Raw genomic sequence first — 22,471 nt, forward strand, 5'->3', positions numbered from 1 at the left:
CCTCTTAGGTGTTTTTGGTATACTGTCTTTTTCTTCAGATTTAAGACAATAGGAGCACAAATCCTGGAGAGCGCCAAACCCAGGTTCAAATCTCCACTCTAACAACCAACTAGTTGAGTGACTTTGGCAAATTATTTAACTGTTATGAGCTTCCTTTCTCCAATTAATAAAATGTGGGTAAAACCACCTAACTCATGGTAGTCTGAAAAAAAGAAGATCATGTTTATAAAACACCTAGTTCGATGCCTAGCACAGTGTCAATGAGATTAGTACATTAATAGCAATATAAAGGGCACCCTCTATTTTTACCTGCCTATCATTCAGTCTCCCTCCCCTCCCCCTACTTTCTGGAAACACTATCTCTGTTTTCCTTAGGGAAATTTTCCCCAACCCTCTACTCACAGTTCATTAGGTTTAGGCAAGGCTGATTCCCTCTACTCCATCCTGGATGGTGTTGGGGTAAGAATATGACCCAGGCCCGGCCAATCATCATATTCCATCCCCTAGACATGGCAGCTGGTTTAGCGATGGACATGTGACCCACACTGGTCCAAAAAGACTCCATACTTTAGCTGAAACAACTGTGAAAGATAAACTCCTTTTCAGCTGGAATTACTGATTTTCAAGATGGAGTTTCTGAGCACTACCAGAGGAAAAGGGCTGGCTTCCTTGAGAGTGAAGCTAATGGGGAAAAAAAGCAGAGCCAAACTTTTAATAGTGTGAAATCAAGCCAGGTGACATCCCTTGGTACCCTGCACCCAGCAGTCACTGAAACTACATCTACCCGTAGGCCATTTTAGTTACATATGCCAGGTAAACTGACTGCATCAATGGCCCCAGTTCTTCGCCCCTTCTTGTATCTGCTTCCTCAGCACAGCCCTCACAATCTGACTCTGGATTCCATCGTATGACTTGCTTTGGCCAATAAGAAGATAAACGTGAAGCAAGTGAAGGACTGAAACAACACTTGCGTATTTGCTGTCTTGCTCATTTTCCTCTGCCATAGCGATTAGAACATGCCCAGCATAGCCTGCTGGAAGATAAGAAACAAAATAGAGTAAAGGTGTCCTAACCAATAGCCAAACAACCCCAAGACATTTGAGCAAGCCCAGAGGTGCCTAACCAACCAGCAGCTGGTCACAGATGCATGAGCAAGTCCAGCTGAGGGCCTCTGAACCCCACACACTCATGAACTATATAAATACTTCTTAGTATGTCACTGAGGTTTTGTGGTTGGTTGTTCTGTAGCATTACTGGGGCAACAGGGAACTGATACATTCACCCATAGATTTTCTTTTTTACTACATTCAATTCTAATCAGGGTATCTGTCACTTGTCCCTAAAGAGTCCTCACATATAGTATGAAGAAATATTTCCCACGAAGGCTTCTCCTTTCCCTAAAAAGTCCCTACAAAGGATTATACACCTGTCTCTAAATAAGGAACTTAGTTTCAAATGTGTATGTTGCTCAGAGCTTAATTTTGTTTTACTTGATAATATACAAAAATCATTTTGTATCTAACATTTTTGCATGAATAACCTGTTCTGTATTTTTAAAAAAGGTGAATCAACAGTTCTAACAATCAGAATTCAGTTTACATAGATGATAGAGACAGACAGACCATCGTGAGATAATCTGACCATTACATGAATATGTAACGAGATGGAAAGATGTTGACAACACACTAGTAATGCAGCCGGATGGGGGTGGGGGGCAGGAAACAGACTACAAAATATTTTTCTGGTTTACTCAGACTTTTGTATTATAAGACACATACATACACACTAACTTGCAGAGAAGACTGGAACTACACACATCACAATGTTAACAGTGGTGGGAACCCAAGTGGTTTTCATTTTCTTCCTTTTGTTTATTGGCATTTTCTACCTTTTCGGTAATATATAAAGATCTTTCCTATTGTCTTGTTGCTCTATGTTTCATTTATGTCTGCTCTGATCTTTGTTCTTTTCTTCCTTCTACTAACGTTGGGCTTAGTTTGTTCTTCTTTTCCTAGTTCCTTTAAATGTAAAGTTAGATTGTTTGATCTTTCTTTTTTCTTAAGGTAGGTTGCTTATCATTATGACTTAAGAAATCAATTTTTTTTTCATCTATAATTCCAACAGTTAAATAAATTTGTTTTGTGCTTAGAATCCAGGAATCTATGTCCCAGCTGGGCAATGACTTATAAAATCATCTTCTTATCTAAGAAAGCAGAAGAGACTGGAAGTCCAGCTGGCCAAGGCTTTAGAGAATTGCAATAACCAAGAAACAAAAAGTGGAGTTCGCTCCTTTGGAAAGACACATAGACATAACGTAAAATATACAGAGGTATATTAACTTGTTTGAAATAATGTTTCTTTACTTAAAGAGCAATACATGTTGACAATGGCCCACAGTTTCCTTGGGTTCTCCTTTTCTAGGTTTAGTATCAGGTTTATGCTAGTGTCATAGAATGGATTGAGAAGCTTTCAATTTTTCATATGTTATGGAACAGCTAGATGTTCCAGATATGAGACTTCTCCATTCCGGACAGATTTGGTAGAACACACCCATAAAACTGAATGGGCTTAGTTGCTGATTATCTTTTCATGTTTTACTTTGTTTCCTGATCTATTAAAGTTTGCTATCTATTTGTGTCAATAATCACAAAAATGTTTCTTCAGAAACAGTCCATTCCAAAGAAAAAGGAGGAAAAAAACAAAAAACAGCCCATTCCATCCAGATATTATAATCTTACTGGTATTGATTTGTATAAATTTTCCTTACAAATTTTTTAATTGCCTCCAGTTATGTCCCCATCTCATTCCTAATGTGGTTTGTATCTTTCGGTTTCTCTTAATGACAATATGACAAATGTTTGTCTATTGTTTAGTGTTTTAAAGATACAGCTTTTGGCTTTATTGACATATTTTACTCTATTCTGTCTTTCATTTGATCAGTATCTCTTTATCCTTTATAATAACTTATACTTCCTTTGTGTTTAGCTACGTTTGCATTTGTGCATTAAAGATTCATTTATCTTCGATCATATTATCTGATTAATGCATGTAAGATTATACGCATTGCCTGCATATTCCAGGACTGTGTGTATAGAATTCATTTGTAAATGACTATTTTTCTTTTGAAATTTTTTTTCTATTCCAGGAATTATTCAGAAGGGTATATTTAAATGTCAAAGTCGACAGAAGTTTTTGGCTTCAACTTTGTAGTTTTAAGTTTATGGCACTGGTTCACAGAATATAACGCACGTCTTCTAATCTTAGATATTTGTCAAGAATTTCTAATTAGCCTAATAAATAACCAATTTTCTTACCTGTTAAAACAACTAATAGATAATTACAGAAAGTTTTTAAAATACAGATCTATATACAAAAGAAAATAAAAACACTCTCAATCTTGTCACTCATAGAAAAACACTGTTATTAAGGTGATGTTGCTCCCAATTCTTTTCAAGTGTGTGTGTGTGTGTGTGTGTGTGTGTGTGTGTGTAATATATATATACATATACAATTTTAAACAAAATTAGTACTATATTCTATATAAAGTCTTGTACTCTCCTTTCTCTTCAATGGTTTGATATTTAAAATCATCTCCTTTTTCCATTTAACATTAATGTCATAAAATATTTTTCTACAACATGCTTTTTAATGACTACCATGAGTCTCCAAAGATGGCCACCAAATTTCTGTTCCTTCCTGTACACATTTGTCGCTCCTTTCATCAAGAAATGGATTCTATTTCCTTCTACTTGAATCTGGGCTGGCCTTGTGACTGTTTTGACCAACAGATACGACAGGAGTGACACTGTTCCAGCTCTGGGCCATGCCCTACAGAGGCACAACAGTTTCTGTTTTTGTTCTCTTAAAACCCAGAGACGTAAGGTCCAAGCTATTCTACTGGAAAGAGAAGCCACACAGAAAGACACTAGAAGATGAGACACCACATGGAAAAAGAGGTCATGAGAAGAAGAACCAAAGTATCCAGCCAATAACCAGCACCAAGAAACCACACACGAGACAAGCCAACTTGAACCTTCCAGCCCAGCTGCCATGTGAAATCAGCTACATGAGTGACAACCAACACTATGTGTAACAGAAAAACTGCCCAGAGTGATGGGAAATAATTTTTTTTACTTTATATTTTTAATAATGGCTTATTTTTCAATTACAGTTGACATACAATATTATATTAGTATCAAGTGTACACCATAGTGATTAGACATTTATGTAACTTATAAAGTGATCACCTCAATAAATCTAGTACCCATCTGACACCATACATAGTTATTACAATATTATTGACTATAGTCATTCTGCTATACTTTATACCCTCATGACTATTTTGTAACTACCAATTTGTACTTAACCTCATCTCTTTTACCCCCCACCCATCTGGCAACCCTCAAAGGATTCTCTGTATCTCACTCTGTTCCTGTTTTGTTTGTTCGTTTATTTTGTTCTTTAGATTCCACATATGAGTAAAATCATATGGTATTTGTCTTTGTGTGATTTACTCCACTCAGCACAATACCCCCCAAGTCCATCAATGTTGTTGAAGATGGCAAGATGTGATTCTTTTTAAGGTTGAATACTATTTCATTGTATATATGTACCACCACTTCTTTATCCAGTTATCCATTAATGTACACCCAGGTTGCCTCCATATCTCAGCAGTTGTAAATAACGCTGCAATGAACTTATAGATGCACATGTTCCTTCAAAATAGCGTTTTGGGTTTCTTCGAATAAATACCCAGCAGTGGGATGGCTGGGTCCTTTTTTGTCTCTTTTTATAGTCTTTGTTTTAAAGTCTATTTTTGTCTGGTATAAGTATTGCTACTCTAGTTTTTTCTTTTTTTTTCCCCCCCCATTATCATGAAATATCTTTTTCCATCTTTGCTTTTAGTCTGTGTGTATCTTTCAGTCTGTGTGTATCTTTCAGTCTGAAGTGAGTCTCTTGTAGGCAACATATGTAAGGATCTTGTTTTATTATCCATTCAGCCACCCTATCTTTTGATTGGAGCATTTAATCCATTTACATTTAAAGTAATTCTTGATAGACATTCATTATTGCCATTTTATTATTCATATTTTTGCTGTTTTTTTTCTTCTTCTTAAAGAAGTCCCTTTATTATTTCTCGTAATACTGGTTGGTGGTGATAAATTCTTTTAGGTTTTTCTTGCCTGAGAAACTATTTATGTGTCCTTTGTTTAGTTCTTGCTCTGGAACTTTGTTTTATTCTTTCATTTGGGAAATGTTTCTTTGTCTCCCCATTTTGGCAGCCTCCCTATGTTTGTTTCTACATATTAGGTAGAGCTGCTATACCTCCCAGTCTTAGTAGGGTGGCCTTATGTAGTAGGTGTCCTGTGGAGCACAGTGGCACAGTCTCCCTGGTCACCTGAGCTGGGTGTTCCAGGTGTGTCCCTTGTGTGTGTGTGTCCTCCTGCTGTAGTTGAGCCTTGGTTGCTATTTGCACATCAATAGGAGGGATTGACCCTCAGGTTGATTGGTTGTGAGGACTGGCCATGACTACAGTGGAGGAGCTGCTGTGCAGGGGCTGACCCTACAGAGCAGGATTCGCTTTAGCAGGGCTCTGGTGCCTGCCCAGTCTGCCTTTTGGGTGTGTCATCCAAGGAGGCAGCTAGGTGGTGTTCCTTCTCAGTCCAAAACCAGCCACCAGGCCTGCCAGCCCCAGAGCCTGCTAAGGACCCCCACAGCAGACCAAGCTCAGCTGCAGCCTGTGCCCTGCTAGAGGCCACCTGGAATAAGCCACAGAGCAACCTGTAGATGGCCACCATCTGCACTGGGCTTGGAGGTGCATGGGAGAGGCCAACCCTCAAACCAAGGCCGACTGCTACCAGGCTTGTGGCTGCTCATCAAGCGGTACACGGCACACCAAGGCCACATGCTGCCTGTTTGGGGTTTGTGAACCTTTGAGATATTTTAGGAAAGTCCACAGCATGAGCCAAGACAGGTCGTGTGTATGGAAAAACCACTGGAAGCAACTTGGGTGGATCCACAAGTTGGGTGGGGCCGTATCTTAGGAAATCACCAGGGCAGGGCAAACAGAGTTAGCCAAGCTGATGGAGACTCAGATATAGCACCCGCCTGGGTGGGGGAAGAACTCAATAAAGAAATAATGGCTTCTGCCAGCATTTCTGTCTGGGAGATAGCTGCCCCTCTAGCCCTTGCCCTGCAGCCAGACAACTCAGTTCCTCCCTGTATGTCCCTGCTGCCTTTCAAGCTGCTGCCCTAGTGCTGGAGCTCAGAACAAGTGAGTCCATCAGCGAGTAAGTCCACATGTGGGACCTCTAAGAGGAACACCTGGGGTTCCATCCCCCCTCCATCCCATTCAGCTACAATCTCCACTGATTTTCACAGTCAGAAGTTGTGGGGACTTCTCTTCCCAGCCCTGGAACCCTGGCTGGGGAGCCTGGAGTGGGGCTGGGAGCCGCTGTTCTTCAGGGGTAACCTCCTCATTTGAAATATCCCTTCTGATTTTTAACTTCCACACGTGGGTGTGGGACCAGCACATTCCACGTCTCCACCTCTCCTACCAGTCTCAAGGTGTCTTCTTCTATATATCCTTAGTTATAGGGCCTCTGTTCAGCTAGACTTCAGGTGATTCTCAATGATGGTTATTGTATAATTTAGCTGTAATTTTGATGTGGTCATTAGAGGATGCAAGCACAGCATTTACCTACTCTGCCATCTTGACCAGAAATCAGGAAATAATAAATTATTGTTTAAAGCCTCCTGAGTTAGGGTTTTTTTTGGTTGTTGTTGTTGTTGTTACACAGCAAAAAAGAAAAAAAAAAAAACTGAAAAAGTCAATGTTTCATTGAATGGTTATCTAATCATTTATTGAACCAATCATCTATTATGGGACACTTAGGTTATTTCTTTTTAAAATGGCAACATCATAATTAATATTCTGATTGATAAAGCTCTGTATACATCTCTTATTACTTCCCAAAATAAAGTTCCAGAAGTAGAATTACAAGAAATAAATTTAAAGGCTCTGTATACCAACGATCAAAATTCCCCCCAGAAATGTTGAAATAATTTATACTCATATCCTTACCCTTGGCTATTTTTCCTCCACAGCCTTTACTCTGTATTCTCAACATATCCTGGAAGCCACCATCTTCTCCTGAGAGCACGAAAAAATCCCTGAATTACCCAATTCAGGATCACAGCTCTGCATATTCAGTAAATACACCTTAAGAAGTAATACCAATGCTGTGCTATATCAGCTCTGCTTTAAGCCAATACTTCCACGATAGCTTGGTAAATGTTCAGATAAACAAGGCTAACAGGGTTTTGATTTTACACCACGATGTCTCAGAGACTTTCAGACACTAATGCGTCTGAAATTGAGTATATAATGTAGCTTTCCCCAAATTTATTTTCCCTTCAGAATGCCTGAAAACTTTTCACTGAACATTTGGATTCATTCATTTAATAAATATTTTTTAAGCATCAGCTTAATTCCCAGTGTTGAATGCTGGGGATAAAGCACTGATTGAGATGGACAAAGCTTCTGTCTATGGAAAGTTTACCCATGAGAATAGACTTTCTCAGAGTTTTCTTCATCTCAGATCTAACATGATTTGAGGGGAAGATGGTTAGAGGAACTAGGCAGTATTTTAAGAGCAGGGACATGAAACTGACCCAAGAGAATCAGAACTGAGCTCTAAAGAGGGAAATAGAAAAGACCAAAATAATGACTGGTTAGAGTTTTGGCCCTACTAGGACAAGAAATACATATAATTCTGTATTCATTTTTAAAGCACTCAGTAAAGAAGCCAGAATGTCAAGTCAGTCAGCAGCAATCCACGTGTCTAAGAAGTGAAGAAACAGGCTGATGTTGCCTACTCCAAGGTCCCATCAGACAAGAGGTATTTTGTACAATTCCACAGAATTTATCAAATCAAATGAGAACTTCAGAAAACATTAAAATGGTCACAGAATAATTTCTTCACCACTATACGTCTGCTTCTTAACAGTACATTTTAATTAGCGACCTAGGCCCAACATTTTATTTGGCAAGTAGTCTCTTCCACCAATTGACAAAAAGCAGGGCTGGTTTCCTGGAACAATTTTCACCCTTAAAGCTGCAGCAAGCACATAGAGTGCTGCCGATTTCATAGATCAGGCAAAGGCCCAGTGTCTAGGTAAACCAAAGGCGGGTTCCCATGGCTGTCAGGTCCTAAGTCTCATGATTCCTACTTGTTCTACTGAGTCACGCACAGCTTCCCCTCCCCCTGCCCCAGCTGTGTTTAAATCTCCTGATATATTTTTAGGAACTTGTTTTGATACTAAGGCTTTTTTCGGTTAGTCTCCTAATTCTCATCTATCCTATTTTTCTTTTTTCAGTTCTGTAAAATGAAGCCCTGAGATGGAGCAAAAAGATCAACTTCATTCAGCAATCAATAATGCAATGATGTCTTCTATTTCCCATTACTGACTTCATGAAAACCATTTCTAAGCTTTTCCACCCAGCTATAAATGCATTATAGGAAATAAGGTAGTTACAACCTTATTGTTGTAAATACTATTATGAAGCCAAGATAAGCTCAATCATTGCACTTTCTTGTAAACTCTTAAAAACACTGTTTTCTTATACATTTGTGATGTACAATCCTAAAAAGGATAAATTATTAATTAGATCAAACCATGCACAGAAACAGAAAAACGCTGCTGAGTATGACACCAAAGAAATTAATTGCGTAATACCTTGCTCTTTAAAAGTACTTCATGAATAAAATTCAAAGTCCAAGAGTAAGTTCCATTTAAGGCTCAAACAAAATAAAATCAAAGATGGTTTTATGAACCTATAAGAATACTTTCTCTAATTGAATATGGATTCATAAATAAAATATACACTCATCCACTCACTCTCTTAAAAGGCTTAAGGACTCCAGAACTGTAAGCTCGAGGGTGGGGAAAAAAGGTGGACAGAGCCTTGATTCCTGTCTACCTCAAGTATCTCAGACTATCATCTGCGATGATCTATTTTAAGACAAAAGCATTTCCTGCTATCTGCTCTAAATTAGGTTAAGTTTATTTCCATACATCTCAGCCTCAGCCCATCACCTGAGCCCTGCTGACAGGCCGTGTGAGCTGAGATCATCAGTATTTCCCAAGATTTAGTCCAACTTAAAATATCCTCCTTTTTTTCCTTATTGGCATCCCTAAACTTTTTTAAAATTTTGTGTCATAGACTACAGTTAATTTTAAAAGGTTTCCAGAAGAAGATGTGGTGTTGGACAGATGTTGAGCAAGGAGTGGCCGGCCAGGAGCCAGAGGCTGCCTGCAGAGGTGTTGTATATGGCTAGGCCAGTGTTCTTTAGAATTTTGATCTAGTTGCCAACATAGAGAGATACAGACATTTCACATTAAAATCCAGATTCGGGCTTCTCCTGAAAAATCTGAAAATCTGACAATGTTAGGCCCACATTCCTACATGGTAATGACTGGTCAGAGCCACCCAGCAGCTGCCCCTTTAGGAGAGGGCACGCACCCTCCAACATGCGATGGTCACCACCTCTCCTTAGTACTTTACATCTAGTCTGACTCCCTCTTTTCACGCTTGCCCCATAGGTATTTAAATTTTACTACTTCTACACGTACAAAATATCTTAAATAAGAATTCATTCTCCTTCACCACCCACTTCAAGTCCTTTACCAAATCCTATCAAATCTACTTCCAAAATCTGTCTCAACCTGTTCCCTTGTTTCTACTTCTACCATCACCAACACGACTTGCTTAAGCATCTCTATTTTTCGAATCCTCCTCCACTCTATTTCTCACACATCAGCCTAACTATTTTAAGGTTACAATTCTGATCACAAACTGTCTCCCCTTACCCACTCAAAACCCTTCAAAACTTCCCAGTGCTCTTTGGACAAAAACCAAAATCCTTCCCATGGCCGGAGGCCCTACCAGACCTGGCCACAGCCAGCAGTTCCAGCTCCTTTCTTGCCTCCCTCTTCCTCCCTGACTCTGCAAGGGTCTTCTTTCTGTTGCTCAAATGTGTCCAGTCCCTTCCTGTCTTGGAGCCTCACACATGCTCTTCTCTTTGCAGGGCTGATTCCTATTCACCGTTTACATCACAGCATCCAACAGCATACCCTCAACAAGGCCTATCCCATCCAAATCAGCTCTGTCAGCTATGTTCTCTCAAAGCATAATGCCTTTTTTCATGGCATGAATGACATGGCATTTTTTATTTTTTTAATAAGAGAGGCTGACTTTATCTGCCTTGCAAGTGTTGTCTGAATGGCTCTCTTCTTTAGGCGATAGAGGAGTGACCAGGTAGCCTGGGTCCTCTGGTGCAGGTGTAGGAAAATCTTGCGTAACCCCATCAAGGGTGCCCCTCCTCACATCCTTGGTTTGCAAAATGGGAAACCATGAAGAAGAGGAATTGATATACACAAAGGATTCTAGAGCCTCCAGGGAGGGAAGTGACTGACACCCCAGTTGTGATGCCCAAGATTCAGAGTGAGGTCTGTGGAAGGAGATGAACATGGTTGCAAATAAGACTGCAGTTCCCAGAAATAAAGTAATTACTTCAAAATAACAGGAAGTCCTAGCTGGTGATCGGGACTCAAGACAAGTGACCAGGAGCCATGGAGAAGCTTGTACGGACCAAGCATGTGGGTGAGATGGGAAGCTCCTGGAGCCCCACCGTGCTGTGTGGAACCTGTGCAACAGGACACAACGTGTCGTACATGGGCTGTAACTCAGAGGAGGGCCATGTGTCCTAGGCAGGGCTCCCCACAAGCAAACGCTGAGAAAAGGATCTGGGTGCAGGTGGTTCGTTTAGGAGCTAATCCCAGGAAGTACTAAGGGAAGAATTTCGCACTAAGACCAGGAAGTAAAGGAAGTCAGTATAGGGTATATTTTTAAGAAGGTTTCTGCTAATCACGACTGGGCTCAGTCCTGCTGCAGGGGCTCTGAGAGACACCAGAAAACCTGTCTCATAGTTACACCTCCATTCATCATTGGCAGAGGGCGGCTCCCCTGGCGCCTGCAGCCTGTGTTACATGGAGGCCAAGAGAAAGCCCTCACGTTCCAATACAGGTCTTGAGTGCAAAGCAGATGTGGGTGGGGACCTGATGGTATCTGCCCCACCACTCCTGGCACACCTGTGGCTGAGCCTGGCCACTGGGAGACTGGGCGGGCCTTCCCTTTCAGGACCTTATAGTGGTGACTTTGAAGGGCACCAGCAGCATCTTTCAGTAGGAGGAAGACCAACCTCAACAGCGACACCTTGTGGCAGAAAGATGAAATCGTGTAGCCTGACTGCTTGGACAGAACCCACCCATCTTTGGACTTGGGTGTGGGATTTATATCCAAATTCCCCTCACTGTGGAGCAGTGTGATCTCAGAGTAAGGGGTCAGGGGAGGAGACAGGGAGAAGTGAAAAGAGGTTCGGTGGAGCCCTAGTGAAAAGACCTGGAACTTCCAGCTAAGCAGGAAGGTGGGTTCCAGCATTTTTAGTTGAATTTGGACCAATGAAACTTAGAACAAGAGTAATCCATATATGACCCAAAAGCACTTCCACTCTTCATAATTCCATTTTAATTTGTGATTACTTGTTGGGGGTTTCTCTTCCCTCCAACTTTAACCCCCTACACTGCACCCCAGGGTTTAACATTCATTCTAACGTGTGTGGGGCCCAGCTAAAATTACAAATGGAGGCCCAAATATAATATGTCTATACATTTTAAAGTTATAAATAGAGCTAACAAACTGGTAAATAAAATATACTCTATACTCCTACCTTGACAAATATAACCATGAGGATGGTGAGGTTGGAATTTTGAACTTAGAATTCTTGGACTCTTCAGAGTCCTGGCCAAAACATGGTAGCAAGGGGCAGGCCTACCACAGCCACCATGCTCCTCTCCCCTCCCCTGGCTCCATCACCGCCAAGGGGCCTCACACATGTGATCTCTGCAACCTGCACACTAGGCTGGCTCCATCTATACCCAAGGCCATCAGACATTTTCTATAAAACACCAGATAGTAAATATTTTATGCTTTGTGGGCCATTCGGTCTCTGTCATGACTATTCGACTGCCTTTTCAGCACAAAAGCAGCCACAGACAATTTGTAACCAATTAAGTGTGGCTGTGTTACAATAAAACTTTATTTTAAAACTTTATTTTAAACTAGCTGGATTCAGCCCATAGGCAGTAGTTTGCTGGTATCAGGTCTACACTTTCACAAATAGGTACCCTCAGCAATTGTAGGCTTAAAGATGTGCACACTGGTGACGTGCTGTGCACACCTGTAAGCCTACAATAGGGTCTGAAACCGAAGCAGACCCTGGAAGACAACTCAGGATCACTTGGACAGGAGGTCCCAGGCCTGGGGGAACTCAGCGGAACCCCGCAATGACAGGCATAGGTTCCAGGTAAACACTTCCACTTGGCCCCGTGGACCCCTCCCCCATGGAGAAGGTGCAGCGAAATGAGGCCGTCTAGAGTCAGCCCTCAAAAGTCTGAGGCCCTGGGCAGGGGCTCTTCCTGCCCAGACCTAACAGTACACAGGAGGTATGCAAGAGTTTTTGAATATTTGAAAAAAACATATTTAAGATTATGATACTTTCATCATATCCTTGAAATCACTTCCATGGCAATTAATGCAACAATTTTGTAATTGTAACCAGAGAGGTGAGACAGAGTGTGTGTGTTTTTTTAAAAAAAGAGGGTACCTCAAAATCAAATCTGGTTAGTCATAGCTCATTAATTTCTTGATGTATATAGCCTTGGGAAAACTACTTGGCTTCCCTAATCCTCACTTTTCTCATCTGTAAAATGGAGATAATAGCAATACTTTTCACAGTGATTTGGGAAAGATTAAATAAAATGAAAGAAGAAAAGTAATTCACACAATGCCCAACATATAGTAGCTAATGCTCAATAAAAGCAAACTTTGATAAGTCCAACACTATGAGAACAGGGCACAGTGGTTTTGAACCTCAAAGTTGTCTCAGAATTCTCTCAGTCCACTAAGCTTGCCTTGTTAGACACTCCTAGTCAAAATCAACCTACTATTAAAAAATACTCAAGCCATCAACCATTTTGTAAAACTAGAAAGAAAAATGGACATTCTCCCATCATCTGCAGGTTATAATATTATGCACCTATAAGTATTGAAAGTCCCAATAATAAGCCATTTCTTCTTTAAATGCCACAATATATGAATTGGGGAGGGGTGGGCAGGGGGAAGCCCAGCCTGACACAGCAGAGATTTTCAAATGCTTTCTATCATTCTCCAAGGAGCTCTCTGCAACTCACACACACTCATCCACAAATCATTACTCTCTCCTTTAGTTCCCCCAAACTCGTTTTATAATTACTGTTTTCCATGTGCAGAGTTAGCATGATTACATGTTCAGCTGCCTTTGCTACATTTTATGGTAAGGTGCTTGAGTGAAGAGATTGACTATATTCCATACCTCCAGGTAAGGACTCTGGATACCCAAGTATTAGTTAATTGTGCTTTCCATTAGCTATTTCCATTGTTTTAATTTCAAACACTAACAATTCTAAAAGATTAAATTTTAGGGGTGGCCGATTAGCTCAGTTGGTTAGAGCATGGTGCTAATAACACCAAGGTTGCCGGTTCGATCCCCACATGGGCCACTGTGAGCTGTGCCCTCCTTAAAAAAAAAACAAAAAAACCTTAAATTTTAAATCTAAAACACATAAAAATGTTTGTTAAAGGAACAGACCACTATCTAGTACACAGCTAAACAAAAGTTAAAATATATATATATATATATATATATATATATATATATATATATAGCAAAACCCCAAATAATAAACAATACAAAATCATGAGATGTTAAATCAAATTATTAAAAAATCATGGTTCACATAAAATGTTGGTTATAATAACATTATTCATGGTGTCAAAAAGTTTGATAAATGTAACAAGTTAAGCTGGTTGCACTGAAGAGATAAATAAGGTTTTAGATCCATTTTTAAAACAATTGTGCATTTCCTTTAATCCTCAAACGTATAATGTCAATTGATAAAGCTTTAGTTATAATAGACATAGAAAAAAACTTCAGGAATTATTGGGTCTTACACTAAAAAATCCTCAATCTGTCAACTAACAGATGTTTCAGAGAAAATGAGAGAAAGGTAGGAGAATAACAACTCCACTCCTTTGTCCCTAAAAACCCCATCACACAAAATTTTTCTGCAGCTGAAATCAACATGTAAGGATTATGTCTAAATAGCCTTGTACTAGAAAAGAATATACACATAATCACATACACAAGGAAAATTTTGGCAAATATCATAAACTATTCCAAAAAAAAAAAAAAGAAACCCACAATCAATAGCAAGGGAGAGGAAATAGCTTAAAAGTGCAAATTTCAGAGACAAACATTCATCTATACATTCTGGAAAGAAGAGAAAGAATAAATGTTATACCCTAATTCTGAGATCTCTCAAAAACATGACTGATCATCACATGAGCGTTTAGCAAGGGGCATTGTCAGGTGCTGAACGGCACTCAGAAACCCCTCTAAAAACTGAAATGACAATGAATGAGAGTCAATAACTGCATTAAATCATCACGTAACTGAATGAAATCTCTTTGTCAGTGGACAGATAAGGATAAGCTTATCTAACATAAAAACATATTAAAAAAGAAACTATGGGACACGGTTCAAATCTATTCAACAAATATTTCTAGAGAACAAATCAGTAATATGGTTTCCAACCTTCCAGAGACCCAAATCCCTCCATTTCAAAAGGGAGCCATACCCCCCTTATTCAGGTTTACATGAGCAACTCGAGTTACCGTGCAAGGCTGCCAGGTGTCTGAATATTGGAAATAGATCTGAGCCCCTCTGGGAGTACAGGGCGTGGTCTCAGATGGAGAGTCCTATGAAAGAAAGACACAGAGAGAAAATCCAGTTTTTTAACCTGGGCAAGGACTGAAGAGGATGAGGCAGATCCACAGTCTTGTATATTAGAGAATTTACAAATGTCGTGAGAACCTAAGGTTGTTTGCATTTCAAGCATCTGAAAACAAGTAATATTCGGATGTGCTTGATTATCAGGGCAGCCATGCCCATTGAGTTTGAGCAACATCTTATACCTTCAAGAATCGACAAAGGTCAATGAGAAAGCGGGAAAGATGAACTTGAGAATCTAAATGATGTGTTCTCACTGGTTGAAAGGTAAGGGATATCGCGTCCCTCAGCATGAATCAAAGTTCCACAGAAGTTGAATATTGTGACTACGGGGAGAGAACTGAGTCATCCCCCAGTACACAGCAGGGGAGACCAGCTGACTGCCAGGGAACCTTCCCAGAACAGTTAGCTAGCTTCATATTCCAGTTATAAGCAGCAATGTAGTCAATGGGGTGAAGTTAATGTTGTTAATGTGAATTAGTTATATAAAGTGTACTTAATTTCTAAATTGATTTAGGTCTCATAAAGGTGTAGGTGCTAAAACAACAACAACAACAACAACAAATCGTCACCAGCTTTATGTTTATACCATAAAAAGTATCATTACAATAACAATAATTTTAGTCAACCCTGGGGTTCTACAAGAAATTATTTTCTTTAAAAGTGATTTCATAGAACTTTGAGAAGCCTTGATTAAGAGATTAAACATATACTGTGTTTGAGTCCTGAATCTCACTTACATTATCTGTTTAACCTTGAACAAGTGAACAAACCTCTCTGAGCCTGTAAGTAACAATGGCCTCAGGAATTATAATAGCTACTTCACAAAAATAAGGTGAGCCATGATTAAATCAGAGAAAGTGTAAGAGTTTAGCACAGTGCTTGAGGCTTAGTAACTAGTACAACAACCTTCATCATCATCAGTATTAACCACAGAAACCTGGTGTTGTTTTCTTAGAGGATGATCATCCTGTTGTGAATAACTACTTCTTTGTTCTCTATTAATTTCACATGACTATGAAAGGCATTCAGTTCTGAGCCTTGATGTTCCCTTCAATCTCTATGATCAGTTCTTGAAAGACAGTACAATTGATTGAATTACTCGAAATAGCAACACTAGCTATGTGGTGATTTTACATGGATCTCAGAAAGACAACTAGACCCTTAAGTACAATATGTTCCCTCCTTGTGAGATAAAGAGGAACAACAACACTAAATATGTTGCAACAGATCTAAAGATTAGCTGGTTTTAGAAGTTTGCTAAGCAATTTGCACGAGAGTAAAATTTTAGCAAGTGCTTTACGCTATCTCCATAGTTTACTTGTGAGATAAAACTCTAGTTGCAACTACAGTAACTTCCCGAATAATGTCCCTGCTATTGGCTGCCTTCTCCTCCCTGTCTCGTATCCTTGTTCACCTACCAGTGTATCCTGTATGTCCCAAATAATTACTTGCACTATTAATAGAATACTTGTCTCAGGGTCTGCTTCTGGGAGAAGTTAAACTAAGACACATAGGCAAATTTCTTAACTTCTCTAAATGTCAATTTCCTCATCTTGAGAAATAATACTTGGATTATGGAGTTATTGTGAAGATTAAATGAGATGATTCTTGATGTGCTTAGCACAGTGCCGGTACCTAGTAGGTACTTAACATGAGTTTCTTGAACTTCTGGTCCAGTAGTTATTCGCCTTTTTGATAGAAGCTAAACTATGTCTCTCAGTTGCAGTAAAAGATTTGAAATCCAAGAGCTATTCCTTCCCATATTCTACCTGATTAACAGCTCCCATGATTTAATATTCACCATTTAACTACAAGGGGCATCAAAGGGAACTGGAATTTTGCATCCAACTCAATTCTTTCCTTAGAAGTGGGCTGAGTCTACAAAGGAAGTTAAGACAAGCTCCCAGATACCAACCATATCCTCCAAGGCAGAGAGATCATTACCATGGCCTCCTGACCTGGGGGATTAGAGGGCTGTGGCGTTAACTGCACACAAAACTTAATATTTCCTTTCTCTTTGGCTCGGAATGCACCATGTTAGCATTACTAAGGCTTATGATGAGGACGAAGACGCATTTACTTTTTCCTGTTCCACATGTTCCACAGTGTGCCAAGTGAAACCATGGAGTCATAAAAATCCATCGAGGTGTATCTTTTGCTATGTACCATTTTATTTGCTTTTGTTTCTTTTTATTCGTTTGCCAAAATACACAGAGAATTTTGTTAGCAGGATGATCACTTAGGCCAATTAGAAAGGCAAAGGAATAGGTGACTGACTCTGGTGAACTAAACAAGACCGATGAGAAGCCCAATGTCTATCCCCTACTTTTGTAGAAAATACCTTTCTAAATATGTTTTTTTTAAAAAGCTGAACAAACAAAAGTTGACTAGGCTTACATTTTAGAAAGGGAAGCTGTGTTCCCCAAAATGAATGATAAAATCCTAAATTACATCTTGCCCTTTATCGTAATCCCTAAAGCTGTTTTCCAACGTTTCATACATCCATAGTCTTTAACTTTGTTCTTATCCCTCCCAACTATATATATTAATAGTTGGCCAACTTAAGTCCAAAGCATCTGACTAAGGGTAAATACCATCCACATTGGGCATGTCTAATGATTTCCATCTTTGCCGCAATTACATTACGTTTATGAGGCTCATACTTCTCCCAATATTACTGCCTGCATTTTCCTACTTTCCACTTACTTTTTATAAAATAATCTCAAGATTCAAGAAATATTCAAATGATTTCACAAACTCTGATTTACAAATATAGTGACACTGATGAAATAAAACTAGTTGTTAGCAGGTAAGGCCATGATATAGAACTGTGTTTCCCCAAAAATAAGACCTCGCTGGACAATCATCTCTGATGTGTCTTTTGGAGCGAAAATTAATATAAGACTCGGTCTTATTTTACTATAATATAAGACCGGGTCTATAATATAATATAATATAATATAATATAATATAATATAATATAATATAATACCAGGTCTTATATAATATAATATAACATAAGACCGGGTCTTATATTAATTTTTGTTCCAAAAGACACATTAGAGCTGATTGTCTGGCTAGGTCTTATTTTCGGGGAAACAGGGTAAATCAAATGTTGGTTCACAAGCTGATGCACAGAAGTCAAGATTAATGTATGAAAGACAGTGTAGCAATGTTACCAACTAATGTCCAAAAAGTGGTGTAAGTCATACAAAAGTAAAGTCACAGGCAGCTGGTTGGTATGGGTCATTGAATACAGTTCCAGAACATAACTCCCAATCTTGTACATTTCAGGGAATAATTAAACCATTTCCATTCATGAACTTTCTCACATCACTTTCAGAAGCTGTACACTATGAATTACTCCAAGTATTTCTAATTCTATTAGTCTAACAAAATCAGTTTAATTATATCCATTAACTGCAAACATTTGCAAAGGTTTTAAAATAACATCCATAGTCTCTGTGCTCTGCTCAAAACTCACTAAAAAGAATTTGGTCCCAGATGACTTGCAGAGATTCTCAAAACCAACAAGCAGTGTGGAGTCCACTACAGATCTTTTATCAGCAGCATCTTCCCTTGGAAAAATGGTCTCTTGAAGTTATTAAGGCTGAATAAAATGTGTTTGGTCAATGAAATCAGAATGGGCACTGCTAGGATCCCCAAGGCCATATCCATAATCTTTCTATTGTTTTCCACAGCATCCTGCCACTCCCTCACCCAAATTTCAAACCCCATATTCCTACAAACTCCAAAAGCAGGTAGCTATTGCCGTGAAAGTGGAATGAAAGGAGAATAAAGAGAATTCAGCATCTCTGGTTGTGTCAGTCCCCTACAGACACCCCTTGCTGGTTACGCTTGAACCTCATCTCCTTAGTGGATCACAGGGTCTTCATGCCTGTCACTGGATCTGATTTCTCTCACCATCCCCCACCCCCAGCCAAGCTAATCTCCAGCTCCACAGGTCTACTTTCACCTCCTCAAACCCTGACTCTCCTATTCTTTTGCTCACCTTTGGACCTGGACCACTCCCTGTGTTATTTGTATCATCAACACCAACCATACCCCAACTGACCCCATTTAGAGTTCCACCTCACCTTAGGTGTTACCTTCTTCAAGAAGCCTTCCTTCATCCTTCATCCATGAGTCTCCTAAGTCCTTCCTGATAGCCTGGGTGCTCCCCCATTGGAGCTGCCACTACAATAGCCTTCTTATATGTCTGGCTACCATCCCTGAGACCCCCAAAATCACCTGTTCTGTTTACAGTTGCATCCCCTGTGCCCAGCAGAGGGTAGGCATGAAGCAAGCACACACACATGATAAATATATAATGGTTTAACTCTTTGCCAATAACATCTATCATGAAAGCACACCAACCGTTGTTTCCCAGGATAAAATAGCTAACAAAATGACAGTTACTTAGTTGATCCTTGGCATGAAAAAACTGTTGTTAAAAAAAAAAAATTCCATTTTAGATCTGGAAAAGGGCTGGGTGATTTTGAAACATATCAAGAAACAGAGATCCCCAAATAAGGAGAAAGCTAGTGGTAAAGCCAGACATGGAACTTAGGTCTCTTGACTCGCTGGGCAGTGCTCACATCTCTAGATCCCAAAGAATCTGCTCTGAAGTTCTTCCAAACGACTATTCATGTTGCTGAATTCAAGGTGGACCCTGTCAATGTATTCGAAGCCTGTATATGAAAAGACAGTTCTTCCTCAGACTTAACAAAAAAGGTAAAGAATATCCCTGGTGTACCTTGGCTATCTGCTCCATGCTCACAAGCCTGATGAACAGCAGTCACTGAAATTCAGTTGCCTTTGTATCCACCCAGCATCAAACAGGACCTATTTTCAATGAGCTGCTAAGAATGCTAAGCTATCATTCCATTCACTACCCAACCTACTTCTTCCCATGGAGATCTTTCAGGAACAAGATGGCTGAATGAGACAAAATGGGAAGCAAAGAAGGGGTAGGAGGGAACTTTACCTGACAGGAAAGAAAAAACACGCATCATCAGAAGGAAAGAAAACACACCAAAAACCCTCTCTTGGGAGCCAAATGTGAAAGTCAACAACACTGCCCCACCAGGATCCTGTCTTTTGAACCAGTCTCGTTCCTCCAGGTGATAAATTAGCTTGGAGCCAGCTGGCAGAAAGGCAGTATGGCTAATCTGCCTTAAACCAGGCACAAGAAAGGCATCTTTGTAGGAGTCTGGTGCCCACCAGTGTTACCGAGAAAATAACAAGGGATCATGGTACCAGTCCAACCTCACATCTTACAGAGCCACTCACCCCTCTACCTTCAAAGCAGAGTTCTCCGCCCCCAAAGCAGCTCCCAGACCTTAAACGCATGTTAAATCACCATGAGCCCACAGACAATGACCTTCTCACCCTGACCACACCCACGTTGTTCTAGAGAAATTCACTATATAAGAACTAGTAACTACAGTGCACAACTAGGTTTAATTTCTTACATAAAATCCTGCCTTTTCTTGCTATAATTAGCCATACTGTTTTAGTGGGAAGTCTCTCATGGTTTGCACAAGGATCTGAGAGTACTCCTAAAGAACAGTCACATTACTCAATTCCCATTCAAGCTCTTGTCTTCTGAGCCACAAGGAAGTTGCCTTGAATTAATAGTTTGCTCTTAATACATTTACGGGGAATGCATTTTGCTGCCTGCAATTCATTCATACTCTGAAATCACTGAATGACAAATACCTTTAGGGGTGGAAAGCTGTAAGGCAGGAAAAAAGAAGGAAGTATCAGACACCACCACCGCCGCCGCCACCACCACACACAGACACACACACACACACACACGCACCACATAGACAAGAGAATTAAGTGAGAAAATGTAAAATCTGAAGAACACATCATGACAGAGTACAACTTCTGATATACGGCATCTATGAACCCTGCCGCTGGCCATCCACCCACAAGTATATCCCAGAAATGCCCTCTGATTTGACCCACACCCATACTCCTCATCTGCTGGAGCTGCAATCTCACTATTGACTTCCAGGAAAAAGTAATCACTTAGTTCCTTCCTGAAAGTTCTTGGCTGCATCGCTGGCTCTCTCTCTCTCTCTCTCTCTCTCTCTCTCATTTTGTTAAGTGCCCACTAGGCGCCAGCAACTAGAGATTTCCTGGAACTTCAAAGCAACACATCTAGAAGACGGAAGTGCAGAAGGATTGCCCAAAAAGTTAAAAGCAGACCTGGAGGCACAGCCTTGAGTAACAAGTGCTAAGGAAATCCAGCTAGGGCAGAAGCTGAACTGGCCCAAGAGAGGGGTGACCAAGTATATCAGCAATTAAGTCAATGAGATAGTGGCCTTGAATAGCAAATCACATGGAGGACTGGGTCCTAGCTGTGAAAGGGAGACAGCCGGGCTCTTCTTGGTGCCTTTGGCATTGACACCGGTAGGGCTCAGTTGTTGTTCTATTGCAATCATAGGGCCACATGGCCATAGGTAATTTAGCAGCCTTGAGGGTCAGTCAGGACTAAAATTCTGGCTCTGCCATGGCATGAACACGGAGCACATTATTCATTCATTCATTCAACAAATATTTATTGAGTATTTGCTATGTATCAAACACTCTTCTAGACACTGTGGATACAGCAAAAGGCAAAAGGTCTTGCCTTCATCAAGCTTATCAAATTCTTTGAGCTTTAGTTTCATCATCTGTAAAACAGGGATAATACACCTACCTTTAGAGATAAGATGAAATAAGGTATATAAAGCACCTAGCACTTAGTAAATGCTCAATAGATGGTGTCCATAGAACAGAGCAAACTTATCCACGATCCCCCAGCTAGAGTGTAAGCTCCAAGTGAGGGATGGTCTATGGTTTACTTCTAGACCCCTAGTGCAGATCACACAGTGGATGTTCAAAAACTATTTCACAAATCGATGAATAAGTCATCAATCAATAGTAGTCATTATTATGGTAACCAATAATCATTATTCTTCCCCAAGCCACTGAGGTTCTATTACGTAAAAAGGCAACAGGGTATTAAAGTAAAGGCTTTTTTTTTTTTTTAAAGAAAAGCAAGATGGACTATACAGTATATCTTCAGAGTTTAAACATGAAAACAAATGTTACTGAGCATAAGTATTCCAATTCAAAGAATCTATTAGTACAAAGGCCTGCATGGACAGCTACAGTAGATGCTTGTCTACTAAGTACAAAGTAAGGACGAGTTGGCTTGGCTTCAGGTTGGTCCCAAAGATTTACAAAGTAAGTTAAATGAAGTTCAGCAGATGTGCTAAAAATTGATCTATCAGTAGGGACAAACTAAAAGAAAAAAAAAAAAGTGCTGCCTAAACAGTCATAAAATTTCAATGGCTTAAACCAACAATGGTTTATTTCTCAGTCGCATTATATGTCCAATGCTAGCTGACTGAAAGCTTTGCTCATTTAGTGACTCAGGGATCCAGGCCGACGGAGGCTCCATCTCAACACGTGCTTCCATGATTATAGCGGAAGAGAGCACTGGATGGTCTCACTCTGGA

General features: G+C 40.0%; 1 protein-coding gene across 17 annotated transcripts in view; it reads right to left on the minus strand.

Moving 5' to 3' along the window:
- The window catches only part of ERC2 (ELKS/RAB6-interacting/CAST family member 2), a 918,050-nt gene that overhangs the window by 889,162 nt on the left and 6,417 nt on the right, over window positions 1–22,471 (minus strand). For 2 of the 17 annotated variants that reach the window (XM_074313130.2, XM_074313129.2), the window contains one exon: window positions 14,837–14,920. The exons of the other annotated variants lie outside the window; for them this stretch is intronic. The gene's annotated coding sequence lies outside the window, so the exon portion shown is untranslated. The remainder of the gene's footprint in view (window positions 1–14,836; window positions 14,921–22,471) is intronic. 17 annotated transcript variants of the gene reach the window in all.

This window comes from Rhinolophus sinicus, chromosome 5, assembly GCF_057876585.1.
Source record: "Rhinolophus sinicus isolate RSI-liver-muscle chromosome 5, RSI-T2T, whole genome shotgun sequence".
Taxonomy (NCBI): domain Eukaryota; kingdom Metazoa; phylum Chordata; class Mammalia; order Chiroptera; family Rhinolophidae; genus Rhinolophus; species Rhinolophus sinicus.